A 23,265-nucleotide genomic window follows, 5' to 3' on the forward strand; every position below is an offset into this window, starting at 1 on the left:
GGCTGCTTAGCTTTGGAGCTGAGGTACGGTTGAGGCTATGGTTAGGGTTATAGAAGCCAGGTCTCACTGTTCTAGGGTAAGTGGTGGAGAGCACAGGACAACCTAGGTTAGGATTAGACCTCTGCAGAATCAATTTGTTGCTTGCCGTTTGTAGGGCTTCCTAGCATAGAATAAGCATTTTGACTAGAGAAGTTTTTAGCTTTGAGGGCTTGTAGCGCTAAGGTTGGGTTGCAGCTGGTATGGCACTATACCACCCTGCCATAGGGCTTGTAGGTTTCTCTGGATTTGAGTTAGTTTGGACTAGGCCTGATGGTGCAGTTGGTGAAGTTTATCAAACTAGGATTAATGGTTTGGCTGCAAAGGTACCATGGGCTAGGATTGTATTTGGTAGGATTCTCCATGCAATAGGTATGCTCAGACTGCTAGAGGTGCCTATGTTAGAGTTATGGATGCAAATACGAGGGATCACCAGAAGTAAAGTAAGTGATGTTTTCAGTCTGTCTTCCTTTCCTTCTCTGGCAGCTCCCAGCTTCGGCATTCAGCCTCTGGCAGCATACATAGACTCCTGATGCTGGCCATTCTGTAGCAGGGGCCATTCTGTAGCAGGGGCTAGTGCTTTGCCCATTTCCTTTGGCAAAGGCCTGGGGACAGCAGACTTCCCATGTCTAGTGCAGGAGGCCCAAAGGCAACCAGCCAAATAGGTGTATGGGGACACCTGAAGCCTGGATCAGTGGCTAGGATTGGCCTAGTTCTTTTAGTAGGTGCCAAGTAGAGCTCACTTCCCTAGAATGTCTCTAGCTCAACAAGTCAGCATGCTCACCTGCCAAAGCTGAGGCCCTGAGTTTGAGATCCAGCTCTGTGTAAGGTGCTGCTCCCATCCTGGCAAGTCTGTCTTTTTCCTCTTCTTCAAGCCTTCTTGGAATGACATGTTCTTTGCTTATCAAAATGTAATAAAGTTGAGGGCAAAAGTTCTTTTTATAAGTGTTATGACTGACATCCTAAATACAGAACCATGAAGTCTATTGAATGTTCTACTATATAACATGTTGTATACCAGAGTAGTAACTTTAAATGAAAATATGATGGGTAAGGATACTGTAATACAAGCATGAGAAGCAGAAATTACCATACATTATCTCCAGTGGTTATTCTTGTCTTGTACTAACCTTTATTCAGACTGAGAACTGAGCTACAAGGAAGAAGGTAAGAATATTACTGTAAATCTGTGTGTGCTGTATGTAGAAACTCAGTGTGTCATGCAATGACAGACTGTATTGCTCAGGTTTACCAGTCTGTGGATTGCTTGGAATTTAAGAGATGACACTATTTTTCTGACTCTAGCCATAAACAATGACCTGATATTTAATTTAAAACTTAGACATGTGTTTAATATGCACTAATGTGTGATGGATAGTTTTACTGTAAGTTTGCAACTCTGTTTGTATTCTGCTAGTGCTCAAAAGAAGAGAGAGGAAATGCCACACTGGATTTGTTTGACACATTCATGCCAAAACAAGGGTACTCAATAAAATCTTATTTAGTGTAGTGCTTTGATCAAGACAATAGCAATCTTAACAGCACCTGGAAATGGAATGGCCTGGTTTCTTTATATTTTTGATTTCACAAAAATGTTGTGGTTAAATTCCTGATTAATTCTAAGTGCATCTATTTCTCTGGATTGCTCATCCTAAAAATATCCTTAGGTAACATCATGGAACTTTCAAATGTTTTCTGTCTAGTCAGAGCAGGTTTCTCTGTTTCTAAACTATCCCAGATTTGAGGCCTAGGAGTCTCTCCTTGAAAACAAGGGCTTCCTACAGCACCCAGGATCTTCTGGTGTCCTCTCACCCAAGTACCAGGCAGGTGTGGGACTGTTTAGCTTCTCAGATCAGGGAAGATAGGGTTAATTTGGCCCTGTATGGCTATAGGCAGGCTTGTGAATTAGCACTTTGAATGTTAAATGTTAACTATTTTGCTTTAACTTGGCATGTGCCTGAAAAAGTAGCTTATAGGGCACTTCTTTTTTTCTTTTGTATGGTACAGATGTGCAGTTCTTGGTATTCTTCCTGGTTAAGACTAGAAGTTAACCAAACTTCACCCCACAACTTTCTCCACATGGACACAGTAAACCATTGGGCTAGGAAAGCCCCTTATCAAACATGGTGGCATTAACAGCATATATAAATTCTTTGCTTGGTTCAGAAATGGGAATACATGTTGATGAGTGTGTTTGTATGTGTTTTCCAGCCAAATGCAGCTCCCCATAATGGCAGGCTTGAACGCTGTCTCCAGATCCAGCTATCCAGGCAGGCAGATTTTGTCTGTATGGTGAAGGGTGTCCAGAATGTATGTCATGTTAACTTATCCTCCAGTACCTTTTGAGAAGACTGTTTTAAGCAATGGCCAGCCTCCATGCCTCAGATACCATTTAACATGTCTCAGCCTTTGTGGCAATGGTTGTCTCATCAGAGCTACTGTTTTGGTGTTATCCTTGTAAGTCTTGATATTTTTTTGGAGGGCTGCAAAGATTTTTTTTTGGTGGTGGGGGAGGGAATGAATGAATTAAAAAAAACAAAAACAAAAAAGAGCATGTTTTGTAGATGGTAGTCACAGATCTTACCATTTGAAAACCATTTTATTTCTCCAAGACCAAGTGACTCTGATCCTTTTTATTACTGCAACCCTAGGTGCCATGCTACCTGTGCCCTCACCTGAGAAGTGGGATCCTGGGGTACCTGGTAGCTAGTGGCCCTGCTCAACTCCCTGGGTAGCTGCTGCAGAGTCCCCCAAGCAAAGAGCCTCCCCTTACAATCAAACAACCTTGCAGACTATTATAAAACTATTTACAGGACTTAATTATTTACAAGGTTACATATAACCAATGCAATAAAACATATGTTACACTGCATGACCTGGCAATGGTGGTTTAAAGGTTAATGCTTCTTGGATACACATTACACTAGGGGAAGGTATAGAAATTGCTCACAATAAACAAGGAACCAGTAAATAAATAATTTGATATTCCAACTAATAAACCATCAAGAACTTATTTACAGTCTATAACTTGTATACTGTGTATTGAGGAGTCTGTGTACACTGCCCTGGTGGGGTCTCTGAGAGAGCAGGGCTCTATCTATGTGTGTCCCTGCCCAGGAGCCATGGGGGGTCCCTGCTGCCTGCATCCCTCTCCAAGCTCCAGGGGTCTCAGTGCAGCAGGCAGTGGCTCCTCCCCGGCAAGAGAGCTGATTCCTGCCCAGACCCCGATCCCTAGGTCAGCAGGGAGCAGTGTCTAGGCTGCAAGGTTGTAAGAGCTTCCCCTGCACAACACAGCCTCGCAGCACCTGGCAAATGCAGGTTTTCTGGTGGCCTGGCCCAGAGTTTCCAGGGGCTGGAGCAATCCCTCCCCCTGTAGCCCAGGGCTCCCTCTGGCACCCGGAGCCTGCCCCTCCCTGCGGCCTTCTCGCTTGCAGGGAAACACCAGGGCAGTGTCCCCCTCCCCTGCTGTGCTCCCCCAGTCACACGGGGGCTTGCAGGAGAGTCTCCCCACAGGTGGCTCCTCTCTTTGGCCTGCCCCGCAGGGCTTGGAGGGGAAGGGAGGGAGACCCGACACTGCAGCACTCGCCCTGCAGCCTGACTGCTACTTCTGCAGGGCTCTGCCAGGGGCTCTTGAAGGGGTGGCCATGGGGAGATCCTTTTCCTGGTCTCCAGCCTGTCTCTAACCCCACCCCCTCTCCCCGCTTTGTTCTCCTCCCGGGGAAAACTGCTCCCCTCTTTTAACCAAGCCTCTCAGTCAGTCCCAGGCCAGGACTCTTCTAGGGCTTTCCCTGACCTCTCTCATTCAAACCCTGCTGGGGTTGCATCACTCCTCCCACTTCCAAGAGGGCTGCCTCCGAAGCAGCTTCACTTGCCCTCAGGGCAAACGGTGTCCCTACTGGGACAAACTGTCTCTTCGCACTCTGTCCCTCTGCAGGGCAGCCCTTCCTGTCCCTTCAGGTGGGTCCATTTTTAATGCTGCTGCATTATTATTGTTTTACAGTTTCCTTTTTTTTTTTTTTTTTTAATCCAGATTTTGACTTCTTTTAAATTAGCTTGTTAGTCTTTTTACCAAGTCTTAGATAGCGAAAGGGGAAGACCTGGACCTAAACTTCTCTCCCTCTAACAGACAGTTTAGGTAGAGAAAACTGTAAAACGGGTCCTCTAACTGGCTGCTCTCCCTGGACTAAGAAAGGAGCAGTAAAGCGCAGTGAGGGCTTTTCAGTGAAGGCTCTAAAAACAGCTTCTCTGCAGTAGAGATGGGGACCTCACAAAGGGGGAAAGGAGCAAGAGGCATTCAATTAGATGTTGATCCAAACTTGGGATGATCCTCTACTTTCCCAGCATTCCTTATGACCCTTCTCCACACACACACATTTCTTTTTTCCTTCCCCTGGGGACATCTTTTATTATACTCTTTAAGAGGTTTTTTTTTTTAAACTGACTTCTTGGTTTTGGGGAACTAATATCCGAAGTCCTAGTATATGCTGGGAACAGGCAATTGCCTTGTTTCAATATTAGGATCCAGAAACACTTGAGTGGTACCAATATTTCCTGCTTCATAATAACTTCAGATACACTAAGGAAAACATTCCAGGTAAAATAAGAGACGTTAAATTTAATACAGTGAGAAATTCCAAACAATCCTATAGCAATATTACAGCTTTTCTAGTAACTAGGTGCATTCTTTACTTGGTTCCTTATAATACCAATGTTCACTCAAGCATGTAATGCACTTAACTTTCTGAAAAACCTGTGTGGTTGTCCCTGTGCAGCGTGTGAGACTATACCTAGCCCTGTTATCAAGCTGTGGGAGTAATTCTATTGCAGACTTCTTGAGATTTAAGAAGTCTCAAGGAAGAGAGGAAAGATCTGGGATCAAAGATTAATAATCACTTCTCTGGCTGTTCATGCCTTCATTCTCCTTCAGAATAAAAGATAGGAAATTCAAAGTGAGGGAATGTAGATTTTTTTTTTTGCATGTTGTGATTTATCTCTACAGTATTTTTAGATTTCAAGTATCCCTAGTCAAAAAGCCAAAGGTCACTAGAAAGAGAAATACTGAAAGTCTGCTCACAATCAGCTCACTGAGAGCACTCCATATATAATACAGGTGGCTAGGAATTGTAAAGTTCAGATCCAGGTCATACCTTTTCCAAAGCTTTGAGGGCATTTAGCTCTGCAGCTTTGTTTCGCATACAGGTCTAAGGTATGATAGCAGCTGGAGGTCCCAGTCAAGATCAGGTTTTCATTGTGCTAGTTGTTTTACATACAAAAATTAAGAAATGGTTCATACCTCAAGTAAGACAGGGCAGGCGAAGCATTCTAGGAAGGAAATATTCTTTTTCCTGTATTTTTCCAGGCGGGGGCTGAGGCACAGAGATACTGTGCTCATCCCAAGTCACATTTAAAATGTATTGAACAGCTGGGAACTGAATCTATATAGTCATAGTTCCGTGTTTAAATGTACTATCTTTTGATCTCAATTGCTGTTATTTATTACAGGCAGTGGTATAATAGCAAAGAAAAACTTTCCAAAGCTGCTTTGTCTGTGACATACTTGGCAGCTCTTTTTCCTTGTTCCTTCCTGCAGGTTCTTCCTTCTCTGTTTATTCCCAATTCCCATGACTTGAGATATCAGAAGTGCCAAATATTGGCTCCACTGAGAAATAAAGATGTTCTGAAAAATGGCAGGTGACAGATAAAGCAAGAGCGGGAAATTTCTGCCTGCCCTCCCACCCTGCAGAATTTGTCCTAAAAATAAAATCCAGAGGATTTTATGAGGTTCTACCTTGAGCTAAGGTAAAGTGGTTGTTGTAGTGGAACAATTTTGATTAAATTAGGTTGTCATTGCTTTTTCTCAATATGTAACAAGCTTCAAATGAAAGGTAAAAAAAAACAGCATGAGTATTGCTAGTTCTCATGGTTTTGACATTTAGTATTTTGTCTGAATGTGTGACCTTTGGGAGTCTCAATTCATTGAGAATCCCAGCCTTCATTTGGAAGTTTAAAGAAAGAAAGAAAGAAAACTTAAATGTGAACATTATGGTCCAAAACTAGGAGAGGAAAAAAACTCAGAATTGCTATACTGTAAAAATATAAATAATAATCATGAACCTTTTAAGACAATGCGATTTATAGGTTTGACTGCCTTTTTTTTTTTTTTTAAATAAACTTCTGGGATATTCATTCACAACAAAGATTACTTCAAAGTGCAATTTAGTATCCCTACAGCTTTATACTAATGCAATGAAAAAAAGCTCTGTTGCCTTCTTCTGAATTAAATCTGCTGCCTCCTCTTGTACTTATGCAGCAGGAGTTAGAAATACTGTAACATGGTTCACCTCCTAAGCAATAGCTGTGATATAGTGGGTGGCAATTAGATGCATAGTGGGTCTCCACCTGTTTTGAACTAGAGGAACCAGCACACCATTAAGCAGGGCTCCTCTGTTGGCTGCCACTAACATACAGAATTATCCAACAGAGCTGCTCTCCCCTGTCCTTACCCCCTAGGATCATGTTAGGATAGATGGGAAGCAAGAAAAGGGTAGGAGCTCATCAGGAGTAGCCAGGAAATAGGCATACTTCCTTCTGCACAGTACCTGTAGGTGTTGTAGCAAGTTAGTGTAGCTTTAAGAGCCACATAATAACAAATGCTGGAAACCCAGCTACTTTCAACTAATGCCAGCACTGGTAGAAAGCTCCCCACCTTTGTCTTGGTGCCAGCTAGAATGCTAGCATAGGAATTAAGTGAACAGGGATATGAAGTAGCTAGTCACGATGTGTCAGTATATACAGGAAGTAATAAAGATCACATATTTCACCAAGACAGAGGAGTTGTCTTTTTTCTCTATCCCCTGTGCAGGAAATAAATCCAGTCTTGGGCAAACTGTTTCTGTTTCCATTTGTATGAGGTTTTTTTGAAATTATTGTTCTGGGAATTTTTTAACTTGTTTTCATAACGTCGCTTCACTGTTGTCTGTCCATGTCAGGAATGGCTTGCCAGGTTTATGGGAATAGGGGAATGGCTTTCCATAACTTGTATCAGTGGGAATTATGTTCTTTCATCAAAGAGAAATTTTTGGAGCATTTTGAAGCCAGAGCTACATGAGCCATCGTACACAGAAGATAAATTGTGTTGACTCTTAAGGGGTCACCTCATACTGTCTTATTGATAGTATCTAATGAAGTGAGCACTTGATCATGAAAACTTATGCATATCTGATACTGTGCCTTCTGCCTGACTTCAGACTAACACAGCTAACTACTTCTCATTGGATTGTCAGTATGGGATAAATTCTTTAATTTTTACTAGTGCAAATTCAGAGTAACTTCACTGCAGCTTTACAGATTTGGCCCAGAATGTCCACTAAATTATTGTCCCATTGGCAGGTTATACAATGGGACTGCTGTGTGTTGAATCTGTAGGGTAACCAGTTTACAATTATTGCTTTGCACTGAACAGCTTTACAAAGGACTATTCTTTTATCCTGTTGGTATTTTTTAAACTTTCCCAGGGGCTGTCTCATAGATTGTTAGGAAACTCAGTGAATTCATGTCATGTGCCCCAGTAGGTAAACTGACTTAATTTCAATAAATTGGCATGGATAAGTAAGAACAGCAGGCAGTATCCTTTGCTAACCTTGGAGCTGATTATCATGGAAGCTACTTACCTACCTCAGAAGGTGGCTGATATCCAAAATGAATTCACGCTAGCACTATTACATAGGAAGCAAGATCTTAGGGAGACCTGGGATATTCACAGCAAAGGATTATTTAAAAGTGCAATTTAATATCCCTATAGCTTTATACCAATACAGCAAACAAAGACTCTCTCTTGCCCTTTCCTTTTCCTCTGAATTTAAATCTGCTGCTTCCTCTTGCACTTATGCAGCATCAAGGAGCCAGGCAGACTCTGGCAGCTCCCCTGGAAAACCCCCAGGAGAGGTATTTGAGTGCAGACTTAAATCTGCAACATGATTTCTTCAATCAACAAACAACTCTGTTTCCTTACTCCCTTTCCTAGGAGTCCTCCTGGTGAGATGCCACACTTTTCCCAGCTCCCTATTGCAGCATAAATAAAGTAGGAGGCAGCCGTATTCCAGGGTCTATTGATGCCTTTTTCAAACGGCATGTAGCTAGGCCTCAAAGGTGTGCCTTGTGCTGCACCTGTGTCACTGGAGATTTCTACACTGCACAGGGAGGGTGGAGAGAAGGGAATTATTATCAGCAGCTGCAGGACAGATCCCTCACCCCTGCCAGCCCCAGCCCCTTAGGGCCTCTTGCTCTGTGATGCTAGGATTTCCTTCCCTAGGTAACAGATTTCTGTCAGTGCAGCTATGTCAGTCAGGGATGTGAAGTGGTTTATCATTCTGATGAAGCTAGGAACATATTCCTATACTGATCCAGCAGTCCTTATGTAGCTGCCCCTGGAGTGCAAGGGGTAGCATTTGAAGTGCTTCTGCATAGGCAGTATTTCCTTTTTGCACATGTCACTCATGCCCCACAACTTTTTTGTTTTGTTTTGTTTAGGAACAATTTTCTAAATGATTATTTCATGGTAGTGGCTGCCTTGTTCTCACTAAATCCATTGACAGTGGGGGAAACAACCTTGCAAAGACTCAGCTATTCTTGGGCCTCACTTGTCACCCAGATCTTGCATCTGGTAGGGTTACCACATTTCAGTTCCACTTACCTGGCAGGGGAAGCACGTGACCATGTAGGCGGGCTCCCCAGGGCAGGTGGTTGTCCGGAATATGTCCTCCATCGGAGGTCTATATTGAGCAGATTTTTGGTGTTTGGAGGTGGAACTGGAGCTTATCCCATCCCTTCCATGCATTGGCCTGGTATTGCAGTGCTTCCAGGAGTGGTGCAATAAACAAAAACAAAAAAAAATTTCAGTTCCAAAAAAGAGGACACCTGTTAGGGGGATACCCCACTCCCAACTCACAGCCACCTGCCTGTGCCCCTCACTCCCCAACCCCTGGTCCTGCTGATGCCCCTCACGGCCAACCTGCAGCTCCTTGGTGCTACCAGTGTCCCATACTCCCTAAGCCACAGCCCCTCCAGCCCCCACACACTCAGGCTGAGGACAAATCCAAGATGTGCATGTGCCCAAAAGCTTGCAAAAAAAACAAACGGTATTTGTTTTGGGATTTTGTAGTTGGTTTAATGAAAGGTATCATCTCTCAACGAAGAGGTCTAGAGTTTTGTATTTCTTTTTGTCTCGGATCAACATGGCTACCATATACATCCCTTAAACGTGACTTGCAACTGGAAACCTGAGCGTTTGGGTGAGAAGAGGGTACAGAAACCAAAACCAGCAGCAAATCTGGGCCCTGCTCCATGAAGGTCGGTGTGTTCTTTTAACAACAAAAAATGATGAACTCTGTGCAGAGGAAAATGGGAGAGTTGTCACAGCAGGAATGAGCAAAGATACATATAGACAGGTGCCAGGCAGCTTTTCCTTTACAGAGACTATGAAGACTCTCTTGTTAGATATATTTTAAGATCCATTATGATCTTGGATATTATTGTGAAGGCGGCCAATGAAACTCTCTTCTTCCTAACCTTAATCTGTAACAGCTCTTAAGTTTCAGTGGTTGGCTCCTCATGTACAGTGGTGCTACTTGAACTGAGCAGTGTTCATGTGAAGAAAATACATTTCTGAAGGGATTATGCTGGAATTGCCCAACTTGTTTCCCTTGAAGCCTAAGCCAGATTTAAAATGAGGCTTCTGGAAATGGAAAACAAATGTCTTTTTTTTTTTTTTTTTTTAGTGCATTTCCTACCATAACCAGAAAAAAAAAGAAACAAAGGAGTGGGGTGGTGGAACAAGGGGCAGAATTCCCTAGCCAAATTTTTCCTCACACTTGCAAATATGAGTTTCTTGCATGTGTCATGCCCCAGTTTCCTATGGGTGTCCTGGTTTTTCCTTTCCCAGCCAATTATATTTGAAACTAGTGCTTTGTGTCCAACTTTCAATAAAACAACACTTTGCAGTTTTATAGCACCATTCATCTGACTGTCTTGCAGAGTTTTACAAATGATAAGAAAGGCTGTTCCTGCCTTTATGAGGTTGGTAGATGGAGGTAAGGAATCACTTCACCTACTTCTGCAGTCAAATACATAGTAACTATGAATCACATTGAACAATGTTTAAGGGCAGGAAAATAGAATACTGCATAGAGGGGCAATGCAAGATGAATATATTCATGGTCAGAATATAGCTACCTGACTAGGAATTTAGCCAGGTAGCACAGGATCTCTGAGCAACACAACTGAGCAGCACTTTGCTGTTTCTCAGATAAGATCTAAAAAACACTTAAAGCAACTTATCCTCTAATATCATATTGGAACACTTGTTGAAAAACAAATTAGAGGAAATACTACATTTTACACAATCGGTAATGCAACTTCTCTAACACCTCTTGTTCTCTGAAGGTTTCTTGTCAAAGCACTGACGTTATGCAATCCTCCTTGGGATCTGTGAACACCTGTCCTCTGGTCCCTATACTGGCTTCCCAAAGTATGTCAAAACATGTATTTTGCCTTCGCTTTGACGTTCTTTACAGCTTGGGCCAAGGGGATTTAAAAGATGGACTGCAGTTTTCAGATGAAGATCATGGTTTACTATGTCTCCTACATGAGAGACAAAAAAAATTTTTTAATGGCCTTCCTAAAACTATGAAGACCACTGACAGAAGTGAAGGGAAAAATGCGGAAGAGGCAACATGTTAGTTTGCCGGGAACGGTAGTGCATTAATTCAACCTGGCTCCACAGCATTTGTATAGATTGCCTGCTTCAGTGGGGCTTTTTGGGGCTTTTATCTTATAGCTAATTTAATCAACTATTAGATAAAATTGCCCAAAAAGCCCCATTCAAGTGCTTGATCTATATAGACACGGGGCAAGCCAGGTTAAACTAATGTCAAACAAAAGCCTCGGCAGCTGGATGCAGATAAGTGATGCGTCTTTTGGGCATGTGCTGGGATCGGCATGGGGGGTACACCGAATTTAAGCCCTTTTTTTTCTGTTTTTTTTTAACATCTGTAAACAGCCAAAAGGAAATCTCACCACAAGGTGTACTTCTTTGACCTTGCCTTTTTAAACATAAACATCCAAAAACTTGTGTGTGTAATATTTCAGTTTGTATCACCTATTATAATATGTAGGCAATACAAAATGAAAGTTTCCATTTCATACTTCTTTTGGGAAAGAATGCAGAAGCAAACATGTGGTTGATGTAAGCTGAAAGGTAAGCACTACTAATTCATGTTTAGAGAGGTACCAGAGCATGATTCATGAGGATCAGTAGAAGTGAAGGAATTGATGCTCTGGCTGGGAAGTGACCCTCTCAGCAGCACAGAAATGGAAAGGGATCTTGGAGTCATAGCGGACTCCAAGATGAACGTGAGGAGTCAGTGTGATGAGATCATCAGCAAAGCTAACCGCACTTTATCATGCATCAGAAGATGCATGACAAATACAACCAAGGAGGTGATACTTTCCCTTTATGCGGCATTGGTCAGACCACAGTTGGAATACTCTGTCCAGTTTTGGGTGCTGTACTTCAAGAAGGATGTTGATAGACTGAAGAGGGTCCAGAGGAGGGCCACTCGTATGGTTAGGGACTCAGGACAAGCCCTATAGGGAGAGACTGAGGGATGATCTTGTGGCTGCCTACAAATTAATTAGGGGGGGCGCAGCAAGGTTATCAGAAATGCTCTGTTCACCAGAGTGCCTCTTGGAGTAACAAGGAACAATGGTCACAAACTGACAGAGAGCAGATTTAGGCTAGATATCAGGAAAAACTTCTTCATGGTAAGTGTAGCCAAAATTTGGAAGGAGCTTCCAAGGGAAGCTGGATAGGCATCTGGCTGGGGTCATCTGACCCCAGCACTCTTTCGTGCCTAGGCAGGGGGTCGGACTCAATGATCTGTTGAGGTCCCTTCTGACCCTAGTATCTATGAATCTATGAAAATCCAGAACACCGCATAAGTTCTCCCATCCTCTTTTGCAACTTCTATTTTCTCTCATTCCTGGACAATAACAAACATACCCTCCATGGACCAATTCTTCTATATACTGTCAGTGCCAGAATTTCCCAAATTTATAGCTAGCAAAATCCACTTATGTCTCCCTTGCTGCTCACCTCCTTTGGTAATATTAAATGGTGAGCCAAGATTTTCTCTTCTGTGTTCACCCCAATATTCTGTATGCACCAAATAAATTAAAAAACAAACAAATGACTTGGTAATAAATTTTTTCTTGAACAAAATCCTGAGGGCACCCCCTAGCGTGCCCCCCCCCCCCAGTAAATCTCTATACTGTGATTACTGTGCCCTTCACTGCAACTCCATTCAGGCTCTAAAGAGTGACTTGCAACATCTGGCCAGGTGCTCTGCTGTTAAGACAGGAGGACATTTCCTTTTCTACAAATAAGAAGAATAGTGTCTGCATGATTCACAGCCTGACAGATAGCTTTATTCATGAAGGAAGAGGCGCACTTTCTTTTTATCTGGAAAGTAGCACAACAGCTTTTCTTCTGTCAGACTATTCAGAAGTAAAGAACAAAATCCCAATTTAATTCTTAGGGCTACTTGTGCAAATCTGCCCTATCATCTGAGCCACCATCATCTAATTAATGACCTATTTTCTATAAGGTTCTGCATTTTATTGAAAAAAAAACCTGGTGGCACTTAACATGGTTCCTTGACACACACAGGTTTTTTTGGAAAGAAATGTATCTGATGTGACACCTATGGTGCTATAAAACTTGCTTCACTCTTCACCATGTAGAGAGGTCCACATGGTATGGCTACATTGCCAAACTTCTATAGCCTAGGGACTATTTCACCCAAGCTGGAGTCCAGAGGTGCCATCCTAATGTGATGCCCTTGCCTGTGTTGGGAAGGAGGAGGCTTGAAGCTGTATTCCCTCCTAGTTGGGTTATGCTCTCCTCTAGCCAGCATGATACATTATTGATCTATACTAGCTCACTGTCTTTTCACCTGGAAGAAGGATGGTTATAGTCGTTTTTCACCACTGTAGCCTCCTCTGAGTGTGGCTTTCTGCTTCTGAGACTTGCTGCTGGTGGTTATGCCATCAGGAATATGCAATCAGGAGCCTGATCTTTATATCAGGTTTGGTAATGTAATTATAACATGGTTTTGTTGCTATTTGTTGTGTAAGTGGGACCAAGTCATGCTGTAGAATAACATGCTCAGGATCTTATCTTGTGAGAACACAGTATCTGTCCCAGCTGAGGACACCTTTAGGCTAGTTTTGCCAGTATGGCTTATAGGATGAAATAATCCTGCTCGACTACATTCATGGAACTACAAGAAAGTGAGGGTGTTTATTTGGAATGAGGGAAGAAGAATCAGCAGCTAGTGATGGAGTTAAAATAAGGATAAGGACACCAGGAGGATGAGATCTGAGAATACTTATGCTTAATAGGAATTAATAATTGTTTTGAACCTCTTTGTCATTTACTTTACCTGGAATAAAAGTATTAGATCATGGTCTAGTAGCATAAAAATTAGAATCCCCTTCCCTCCTTTTTCCCAAGCAAAAGGGCCTTCAATTATTTCCAGAATTTCCTACAGATTTCTGTTGCCTCTGTTAGTAAATATATTATTCTAATACTTTTAAACTTTGAAATTTCTCTGTTAGCTGATTTTTATCAGCTGAGTGAAATCTGCTGCTCTGTCTCTCTCTGGCAGTGTTCTAGCCAAGCGAAATTCACTTGCAAAATTAACAACAAATATTTTCTGCTCTCTGCTTTGTTATCCTCAGTAATAATGATGCCAGTTTCTTTGTAATTCATGCATGACCTTTCTGGTAAAACTCTGGTGAACAAAACCCCCCCAGCATACTAGTCATAAATGTATCGATGACCCAGTGCTATTCAATACAACAGAGTTCCATTTCTTGTTTTCTTTATTCATTGGTGAGACAGGATTATGTATAATCCCCTCAACAGCCTCATATTCATGATGTGCTGGCATCTTTTCTTTGTATTGTGGTCTATCTGTTATTACAGAGGCTATTAGTGAGACGTGTATAAGACATTTCAAATTGTTGAGCTGGAAAATGTTTACTCTAAGTGGCTTTTGATTCCTAGGGGAATTCCAAAGGGATTTGAATTGGTCCTTTGCTGTTTGCCTTGCATGTCAATTTTGTGTGGTGGTTGTTCGGCTGGAGCATACTAAATATTTATTTCAATGAGACTGTTTTATTGGATTAAAAATGTCACAAGATGTAAATCAAAATGTTTTACAAAGCAATTTTAATAATGCACCAGCAGACTTGGTAAATAACCCACAATATGACCATTCTTTTATAACTAAATTTCTCTCCTACACACACAAGAATAGTGTTATCCCACTTCGGAGATGCTTGCAAATACTTGGTGGGCAGACAACAGCTACATTAAATTGGTTTTAAACTCTTTTTTTTTTTTTTTAATTACTTGAGAACCAAAGGATTGCTCTACAGAAATGCTGCGCTTAGGTGCAGAATGCCAGAGAAGAGACAGTCTCGCCTTTCAATTTAGGCAACAAAATTTTGCTTGTTCCATGACAGCTTTTCAAGAACAGCATAAAAGATCTGGAGAGAAACATTGACATGTCTTTCCTAATTTGTAGAATTTGCCAAACCTCTAGGGACACATTTTTAGGATGTAGAAACTTTTTCTTTAATAGGAATTTATTTATTTCTCTCTCCCCCCCCCCTCCAACCCCCCAAATTTCTACAAGTGCACATATTATTATAGCTTGTCAAATCTTGTATAACCCTTTGTTGGAAATCTGCCATATCCAACTTCACACAGATGCTGGATTACTGCCAGGCCCTCTGAAGAGCAATTTCTATTGCTCCTTGGACAGAGCAGAGAGTTTGAGCTCACTTCTTTCTTACTCTGTTCCTACACATAGGGACTGATTCATAATCCATTGGCATCAATTTAAATGCAAGTTTGGGGTTACATTTATTGGAGGGAGAAGTAAGGAAAACTGACTTTTTAAAGCAGTGGTGTTCTAGTGGAGAGGGTACTGGCCAGGGCTCATTCACAACTTGTGAACACGGATTACCTTTTCTTATGTGTTTTTTGTGTAGAGCCTAGCACAATGGAATCTCGATCTCTGTTGGGGTCTCTAGCCACTGCTGCAACACAGATAACTCTCTTGGTCTCCCTGCTGCTTAGAAACTCCTAATGTGTTGTCATGGTCTGGCCTGCTGCCAGTAACATGTACCTGCCTCATTGCAGAATGCTAAATACCTGGCAATGACAGCAAGTGAAGGGTGCTTTCTTGTAGCACTAGTTATTTATGGTCCGTGGAGGAGGAGTATGCATTAGTTTCATTCTAACAGCCAGGAATTAAGTACTGAAAGTCAGGTGGAGGGGTTTGTCCTAACTCATGGTTCAAAGCTATCATATATTTGCTTTTGCTTTTGATGTTTCTCTCCATTCTTTGACTTCATTCTCTTCTTTGTGCTGAAGGAAATCACCTGGCACTTAAATGTATTCTCCGAGCTTGTCTAAAGCAGTGGTCTCCAAACTTTTTTGATCGCGCACCCTATCAGTAAAAAATTTGAGCACGCACCCCCAGTATATGTATATTTATTTATTTATAAATTATATACATGTACTATGTACTCATATATTATGTACATTATAAAACACACACAAAAATAGAAATTAAAAAACGATGAGATAAAGATGAAATAAAATAAATATAAATAGAAGTTCTAATATTTTCTTCCCACACCCCAATGGATCATCTTGCACACCCCACTTTGGAGACTACTGGTCTAAAGTACAGAGCCACTGCTGATATTATGTTGGCATAGCTATGTTGACAGAGTCTCTTATAGGAGATAAAGCCTGCAGTTAGTAGGAGGTTTTGTGGTGCACCACCACCTGCATGAAGCACATTGACTAAGATGGAAAAAACACTGGCAAAATAGCTGCATCTATACCAGAAGTTTTGCCTGCATAGTTATGTTGGCAAAACTCTGTAATGTAGACCTGGTCTACAGACAAAAACTGCAGACATTTAATCAAATCTTTTTAGAATCAGATTCAGTTAAATCAGTGCAAGCCCTTGTAGCAGATATTCTTAAATAAACTGAAGTGCCCATGCAAAGAGAGTGCACTCTCACCAAAACAGTTTTTCAACTTTTTGGTATGACTTGTCTGTGTCTACATGAGACACTGACTGCACAGTAGCCCCTGACTACTCTGCGCCAGTTTTGTGTGGCAGGAAGCATGACACAACGCTATTGTACAGAAGTCACGAGCTACTGCGCAGTGTTACAAAAAAGCCGTTCCTCAGCATGACTCTGCCTGTGCAGTAACTCAAGTACTTTTATAAACTACCATGTAGTTTATACAAGTACTAAATGACTGCACAGCCAGTATCTCATGTAGATGTGGCCCTTGTGTAGGTAAGTCCTTAGTAGAAGGCAGGATAGATTTGCACCTTATGGGCTAACCAATTTAGGGAAATAGCACAAGCTTTCATGAACTTAAATTCACATTTCTCAAGTCCTTATTAAACATTTACGCTTACTAGAAACTTCCTGCTTAAGATTTCTAACAAAATTTTGAATGGTTTTTGAAGACAACCCCCACTAAGTATCAGAGCAAGCATAAAAAAAATCATCAGTTTTAATATGCTGTTTTTATAGTTTTGAATGATCTCCCAGAAAAACCCATAATTTTTCGGATATTTTCCAGCTAGCAGGGGCTCGTATCAGATAAGAGTAGGGTACAAGAAATGTAGGTCCTACTTCAGCATGTGACAAAACAAGAGGATTTCAAGGTTGCAATTATCAGCACATTTTAAAAATCAACAACTGTTCAACTGCTTTGAAAATGTCCTTTGCTTTCCCATGCTGTTAGAGAGAAGCTACATTCCTTGTCCTACTCCATGTTCTTATGTTGTGACAGAAGCACCTTCTCTGTGCCTGTAGGGTCATGCTTGTATCGCATACATCCTTACATATTATTACAGCTATTGGAATTTAACATTGTGACAATCTACAGCACAGAACATCTTTTGCATCCGATTTGATATTTTATACAGAAATATATTTAGAGCATTCTAGGAAGTTTACCTGTATTAAAATGTAGAGGATGTGTGAGAGAGTGCTTATGCTAAGCAAGGCCTAGCATTAAAAAAAAAAATGCACTAAAACTCCCAGAATGCTTCAAGGAAGTTGAGGAGTCAGCGAGTGACATTCTGGTAATCACTTTCTGACCCTTAGGTGAAAATACTGAACTTCTGACCTTTAAACAATGATAAAAATAGCAGACATGCCGCTTACATTGTTAAGAATAGGAAACTGCATGGCTAAACCGCAATGACGAAAAAACAGCCACATATTATGTCAGTTTTGACATTTTAACCCTGCAAAAACCAGCAAAACATATAGATGAATAATGTATTTAGGTTATAGAAAATTAGCATAAGAAATATAAAGGTCATTAAGAATTAACATAAGAAGCATAATGATTATAATACAAAGCGTATCACCTGATATTATAATATAGATAAGTTAACTAAATAACCAATAGAAGTAAGAATTAGAAATGCATATGTATAAGTGTTATCATATATAACTAATAGTAAAGTTATGTTAGCTGCCTCACTTCCACCATGGGGACAGTTTTGTATCTTTTGCCTAAAAAAAGATAAGGGACTCCTTTTAAATGAGCTGTTGACCAGTTCTGAGACTACTGAATCAGGCAGCCGCACCTAGCCTCCGGGTTAGAGAGCAAGGGCTTGATTTGGGAACCTTGTGCACCAACAGACCTCCTTCAGTTTATGACTTTGTGAAACAATAAAAGTTTTAAATTGAACAGGTCTGAGCCTGTGCTTAATTCAGTCCTATATAATTCAGCATCGAGCTCCCACAGGATGCACAAAAAATTCAACCCGCAGACCTGCTGTTCCCTTCAGTGTCAGGTCGCACTCTCTGGGCTGTGAAGGCCCCAGGGGAGGGCAGCAGGGTGGGAGCCTGGGCCCGCAGCAGGCAGCATACACCTGCCCCCACACCTTCACAGATCTGGGGGGCATAGGTCCCCCTGCCCGCTGGAAGTCTGTGCATCTGCGGGGAGCCAACTTCTCCCCCACCATCCTCAGATGAGCTGCCTGTGGCCCTGTTTCACTCTCTGCCAGAGCCTTGTGGCATGCATAGGCCCCAGGTCCCAAGCCCCACACACCGTCTAGCAGGGCAGCAGCCCGGCCCTGCCTAACTTCCTCCCTATGGGGGTCTCAATCCCTTCCCCACCCCACCCCCGACTTACCTGCAGGAGCTGCTCTCCAGGTTGCCTGGAAGCCATCAGCATACACATGCACATGGCACGCCCTGCCTGATCACCCTCCTTCTGTTCCCTCCCAGCCCCTTGCAGGCTGAAACTCAGCCAGCCTGCAGAGAGCTCTTTGTAAAACTGTAAAATTCATGGGTTTCTCTGGTAAAATGAGAAATTCTTATTCGCCTCTGGTGAAAGGTAAAACCTGCTGTTTTCTCTGTTTTCCCATGGGAAATAGAAAACCTGGATCCCTGCTCCTGGCCACAGTAGATGCCTGTGACAGAGTCCAAAATACAGAGGTTTTGACTTTTCCATTTTCTGGCATCTAGTGTTGTCCAATACACATGTAAAATAATACCATTCTGATCGTCTTTCCATATGAATGCCTCTGCCCTAGAGTGGTTTCTCCAGTTTCTCCTAGAACAAGTAAGGGAAGCAAGGAGGCAGCACTGCTGTTGCTTCACTGCTCGTCACAAGCCCCTTTTATAGTGTAACCCTTCTGCCAGACCCTAGTGGCAGAACAAAGCCTGGGTCCAGATTTGGGGGATTTTGGCTCCAGCCTTCATCCAGAAAACTGGGAAAATTCCATCTTACTGGGGTGTCCTAAATGAACAACTTCCCACTGGAAGCAATTTGGATACTAAGGGTATATAAAGTTTTTTACACGGAGAAAAAGGAAAATAGCTAAGTCTTACCACACATAACTACTATAAAATACCACAACTATTAAATACTCCCCAAATACCAAATAACATCCCAAACAGAAGAAAACCCCTAAATAATGAATGGTTCCAAACAACAAGCTGTCTGGGTCTTTTTTCTCAGTTTCTTTCTGAGAGCTTCCTTCACTTGGGAGGTTGCTACCTCCCCCCGTAGAAGTGGGGTGGAAGAGTCTCTCTTTGGTTTGCTGGGAAGGTCTCAACTAGCCAGCTTCTGTTTGGGATTGCTGCAGCTGGGGCTGGGGCTGAAACCTACCTATGGAGCACTAAAGTGTGCTGCCTGCCACCTTTTGAAGAGGCTGTTTTGCTGCTCATCACCACCATCAGGTTCACCACTGCCTCTTCGTCAGCACCCTGGGGCAGGCTGAATGCTGCTCTGCCTTGGATTTGCTGCTGAAGGCATCATCCCTTCTTGGATTCCAGCTTGTGGTCTTTCTAGTGAGACAGCCCTCCCTGTCTCTCTCATTAGTGAGGGTTTATCAGCCTCTGAGAGTGCCCTCAAAGGCGGACTCTGCTTTGGAGTACCCTTGGCTTCAGAGGAGCTGAGTACATGGGGGGCCGAGGGCCCTGGCCCCCCTCAGGAAGAGGGCTGTCACCTAAAATGCATAAAACTTCCCATATGTTCAGCATCCCCCCTCCCCTACCCCAGGAAAAACTAGAGGTCGGTGCCTATGTTTGGCCCTCCTGTCACTGTCCTGAATCTTTTCTTCCTTGGCTTTACAAGGGGACCCATCCTTCCCAATTGTCACCCAACTGTCACAGAAACGTAATGCAGGTGTACAAATCCAAAGTGCAACAGAACTCTAGTACCAGAGTACATGATCAAAACATACACATGCATATATATATGTGTCTGTGTATATATATGTGTTTGTGTATATCATCACCGTCGGCAGTCCCTCAATTCAAAGATGATCTCTACCCTGGCTCATTAATGGGTTTTGAGGTGACTTAAAGTCCAGTCGTTGAGCCACACACCCATCTGTATAAGTTGCAGTCTTTATACAGGGGAGCGTAGCCTGTAGACCAGGATTTCTCTCTTCTTCCGTCTTCTACTCTACTCCTCTCTTTGCTTTGGGAGTAAGATACTTTACCTCAAAATGGGCAGCTGCTTCATTGAGGTTGCAGTTCCTTTGAAGTTGCTGTCTGCATCCGTTGTCTTGAGGTATGCCTTCAATGTGTCCTTGTAGTGTTTCCTTGGTCCCCTGTGAGACCTTAGACCATTACTAAGCTGGGAGTAGAGCACTTGTTTTGAAGGTCAAAAGTCAGGCACCTACACACAATGCCTGGTCCAGCAAAGTTGGTGCTTGAGGATCACTGACTTGATACTGGTAATATTGGCTTCAGGAAGGATGCTGCATTTGTGCGGCAATCTTTCCATTTGATTTGGGGGATTTTCTGAAGACATCATTGGTGATATCTCTGCACGCTCTTGAGATGACAATGGTAGGTCACCCATGTTTCACATCTGTAGAGGAAAGTGAGGCTGCGCTCTGCCTCCTGCCACCGGGCTGAGTTCCACGGAGCTGCAAGCTGCTGGGAACCCAGCCTGGTGCAGCTGCTTGAAGAACCGATCGCTTCAGGTTCCTGGCTGCTTGAAGCCCGATTGCAGCACTGGGGAGGGGAACTGAGCCAGGCTGTGTCTCCTTCCCCAGCCTGATCGAAACAGTGTCAAAACAGTGAAACCATTCCAACAAAATGCAATGGAACAGTGTTTTTGAAATGAAACAAAACTCAAAACAAAACACTAGTTCATAAAAATGTTGAAATGGATGTCAAAGTGGAACGCTGCTGTTTTGCACAGCCCTAATGGACATCGCTTCAATCATGGACTCTAATAATAACATAGTTGACTAGGTGCCAGTGCTTAAAGCAAGAGTGTCTCCAGGTGATCTTGTATTGTTTTCACTCTGTCTCAAGATGGTGTTTGTGATAATAAGACCATGCTCTGTGCATTTGCTCAGGAGAAGGATGCCACTGGAGTTGGCTTTCCCTACTCCTTCCTTCCCTATGGTGCCACTCTAGAGTTCCAGTTCAGATATGACTCATGTTGAAGTCACCAAGAAGAATGAACTTGTCCTCCTTGCAAGAATTAATCAGTATGTGGTTAAGGTTGGAGTACAACTGTTCTTTGACATCATTGTCAGCATCAAGCATTGGGTCATATGCACTGATGATGGTGGTGTACTTGTTGTTGCTGAGCTTAAGATGGAAGGTCATAAAACATTCATTAATATCCACAGGGATCTGCAGAAGTTTACTGGTAAGCTGATTCTTGATGGCAAAGCTTATGCCATTGATGCATCTGTCCTAGGCTGGTTTCCCCTTTCAAAAGAAGGGGAAGCATCCTGAAGAAGGGTGCTTGTACTTGAAAGCTTGCAAAGAATAATTTTTCCAACTATTTTAGTTTGTCTAATAAAAGATATTGGATTTACCCGAAGAACCTTGTCTGCCTATGTGTATATATTTGTATTTATGTATGTACGTGGCCATGGATGGCTTTTGGGTGGGGTAGAGCTAGGCATGTTTGCTTGGGCACCCTGAATCAACCACTTTTACTCTCACTGATACTTTTAGCTATGGACCCACAATTCAGAGTCCCTGCCTCAGCTGCAGCCAAGCTAAGCTAAGCTCTATGGGGCCATCCTCTGACTGTAAGAAATGCAAACCAAAATAGAGTTCAACAAATAAAATGCTACTTAGCTTTCTGAGCAATTACCTGATTTTCTGCCTCTGCACATCTCTGGCTTATTGAGTTTCCTGGGGCTTCACACTTTCTCAGGTGTCTCTTATTTCTCAGAGGTCTTTAAGGAAGCATGAATTGCTTCCATTCAAACAACATAAGCAAACAGAAGAAAAGTGTTTCCTCCTTATGGCCCCTTGCAGTGGCTGCTTAACCTCTGCTGGCCCTAGGCTCGGTGCAACAACATTTACTGTTGGGCTGACAGTGCAGCTGCCCTTACAGGCTGCAGCTAATGCTTCTTATTTCCCCCTTCTGGCCCTACACCTGGCTGAGCTTCCTTGCTGGGAGGCTCACTGCCCGTATCCATAATAACAGGGTCCAGACCTGTTACAATCTGTATATGTGTATACCAGTATGGAACCTGGACTTCAGAAAAGCAGGCTTCAATTCATTCAGGGAACTCATGGGCAGGATCCCCTGGGAGGCCAGTCCGAGGGGAAGAGGTGTCTAGGAGAGTTGTCTGTACTGTAAAGAAACCTTTGAGGGCACAGGAACAAGCCATCACAATGAGCAGGAAGACTAGCAGGTATGGCAGACCAGGTAAGCCAGCTTGGTTCAGCAGGTACATCTTCAATAAACTAAAAGACAAAAATGAAGCTCACAGGAAGTGGGAACTTGGACAAATGACTAGGGAGGAATAGAACAGTTGCTCGGGCATGCAGGGAATAAATCAGGACAACCAAAGTACAGCTGGAGTGGCAGGTAGCTAGGGATGTGAAGGTAACAAGAAGGGTTTCTACAAATATGTCAGCAACAAAAGGAGATCAGGGAAAGCGTGGGTCCTTTACTACAAAATGGGGAAGGCAACCTAATGACAGAGGATGCAGAAAAGGCTGAAGTGCTCAATGCCTTTTTTTACCTAAGTCTTCACAGGCAAGGTTGGCTCCCAGACTACTGCACCAGGCAGCATAGTTTGGGCAGGAAGTGAGCAGCTGACAGTGGTGAAAGAATAGGTTAGGGATTATTTAGAAAAGCTAGAGATGTACAAGTCCATGGGCCCAGATGGGATGCACCCAAGGGTGCTGAGGGAGTTGGCTGATGAGATTTGCAGAGTCACTGCCCATCATTGAAAACCTATGGTGATTGGAGGTCCCAGTTGATTAGAAATGGGCAAATATAGTGCCCATCTTTAAGAAATGGAAGGAGGAGGATCTGGGGCACTATAAACCAGTCAGCTTCAACTCAGTCCCTGGAAAAATCATGGAGCAGGTCATTAAGGAATCTGTTTCTAAGCACTTGGAGGAGAAAAAGATGATTAGGAATAATCAGCATGGATTCGCCAAGGACAAGTCATGCATAGATTCACCAAGGACAAGTGGCTTTTCAATCTGGGATGGTTTTACTGATTGCCTTTGTAGGAGTAATTTAATTGGGGTTCTGACCTATTTGACTAGAAAAACAGACAGAGACCAGAAGTGCTGATACTGCTTATTTCAGTTAAATATTCT

The sequence above is a fragment of the Crocodylus siamensis genome, chromosome 2 (assembly GCF_052110815.1).
Source record: "Crocodylus siamensis isolate JL-2025a chromosome 2, ASM5211081v1, whole genome shotgun sequence".
In the NCBI taxonomy this organism is placed as follows: Eukaryota; Metazoa; Chordata; order Crocodylia; family Crocodylidae; genus Crocodylus; species Crocodylus siamensis.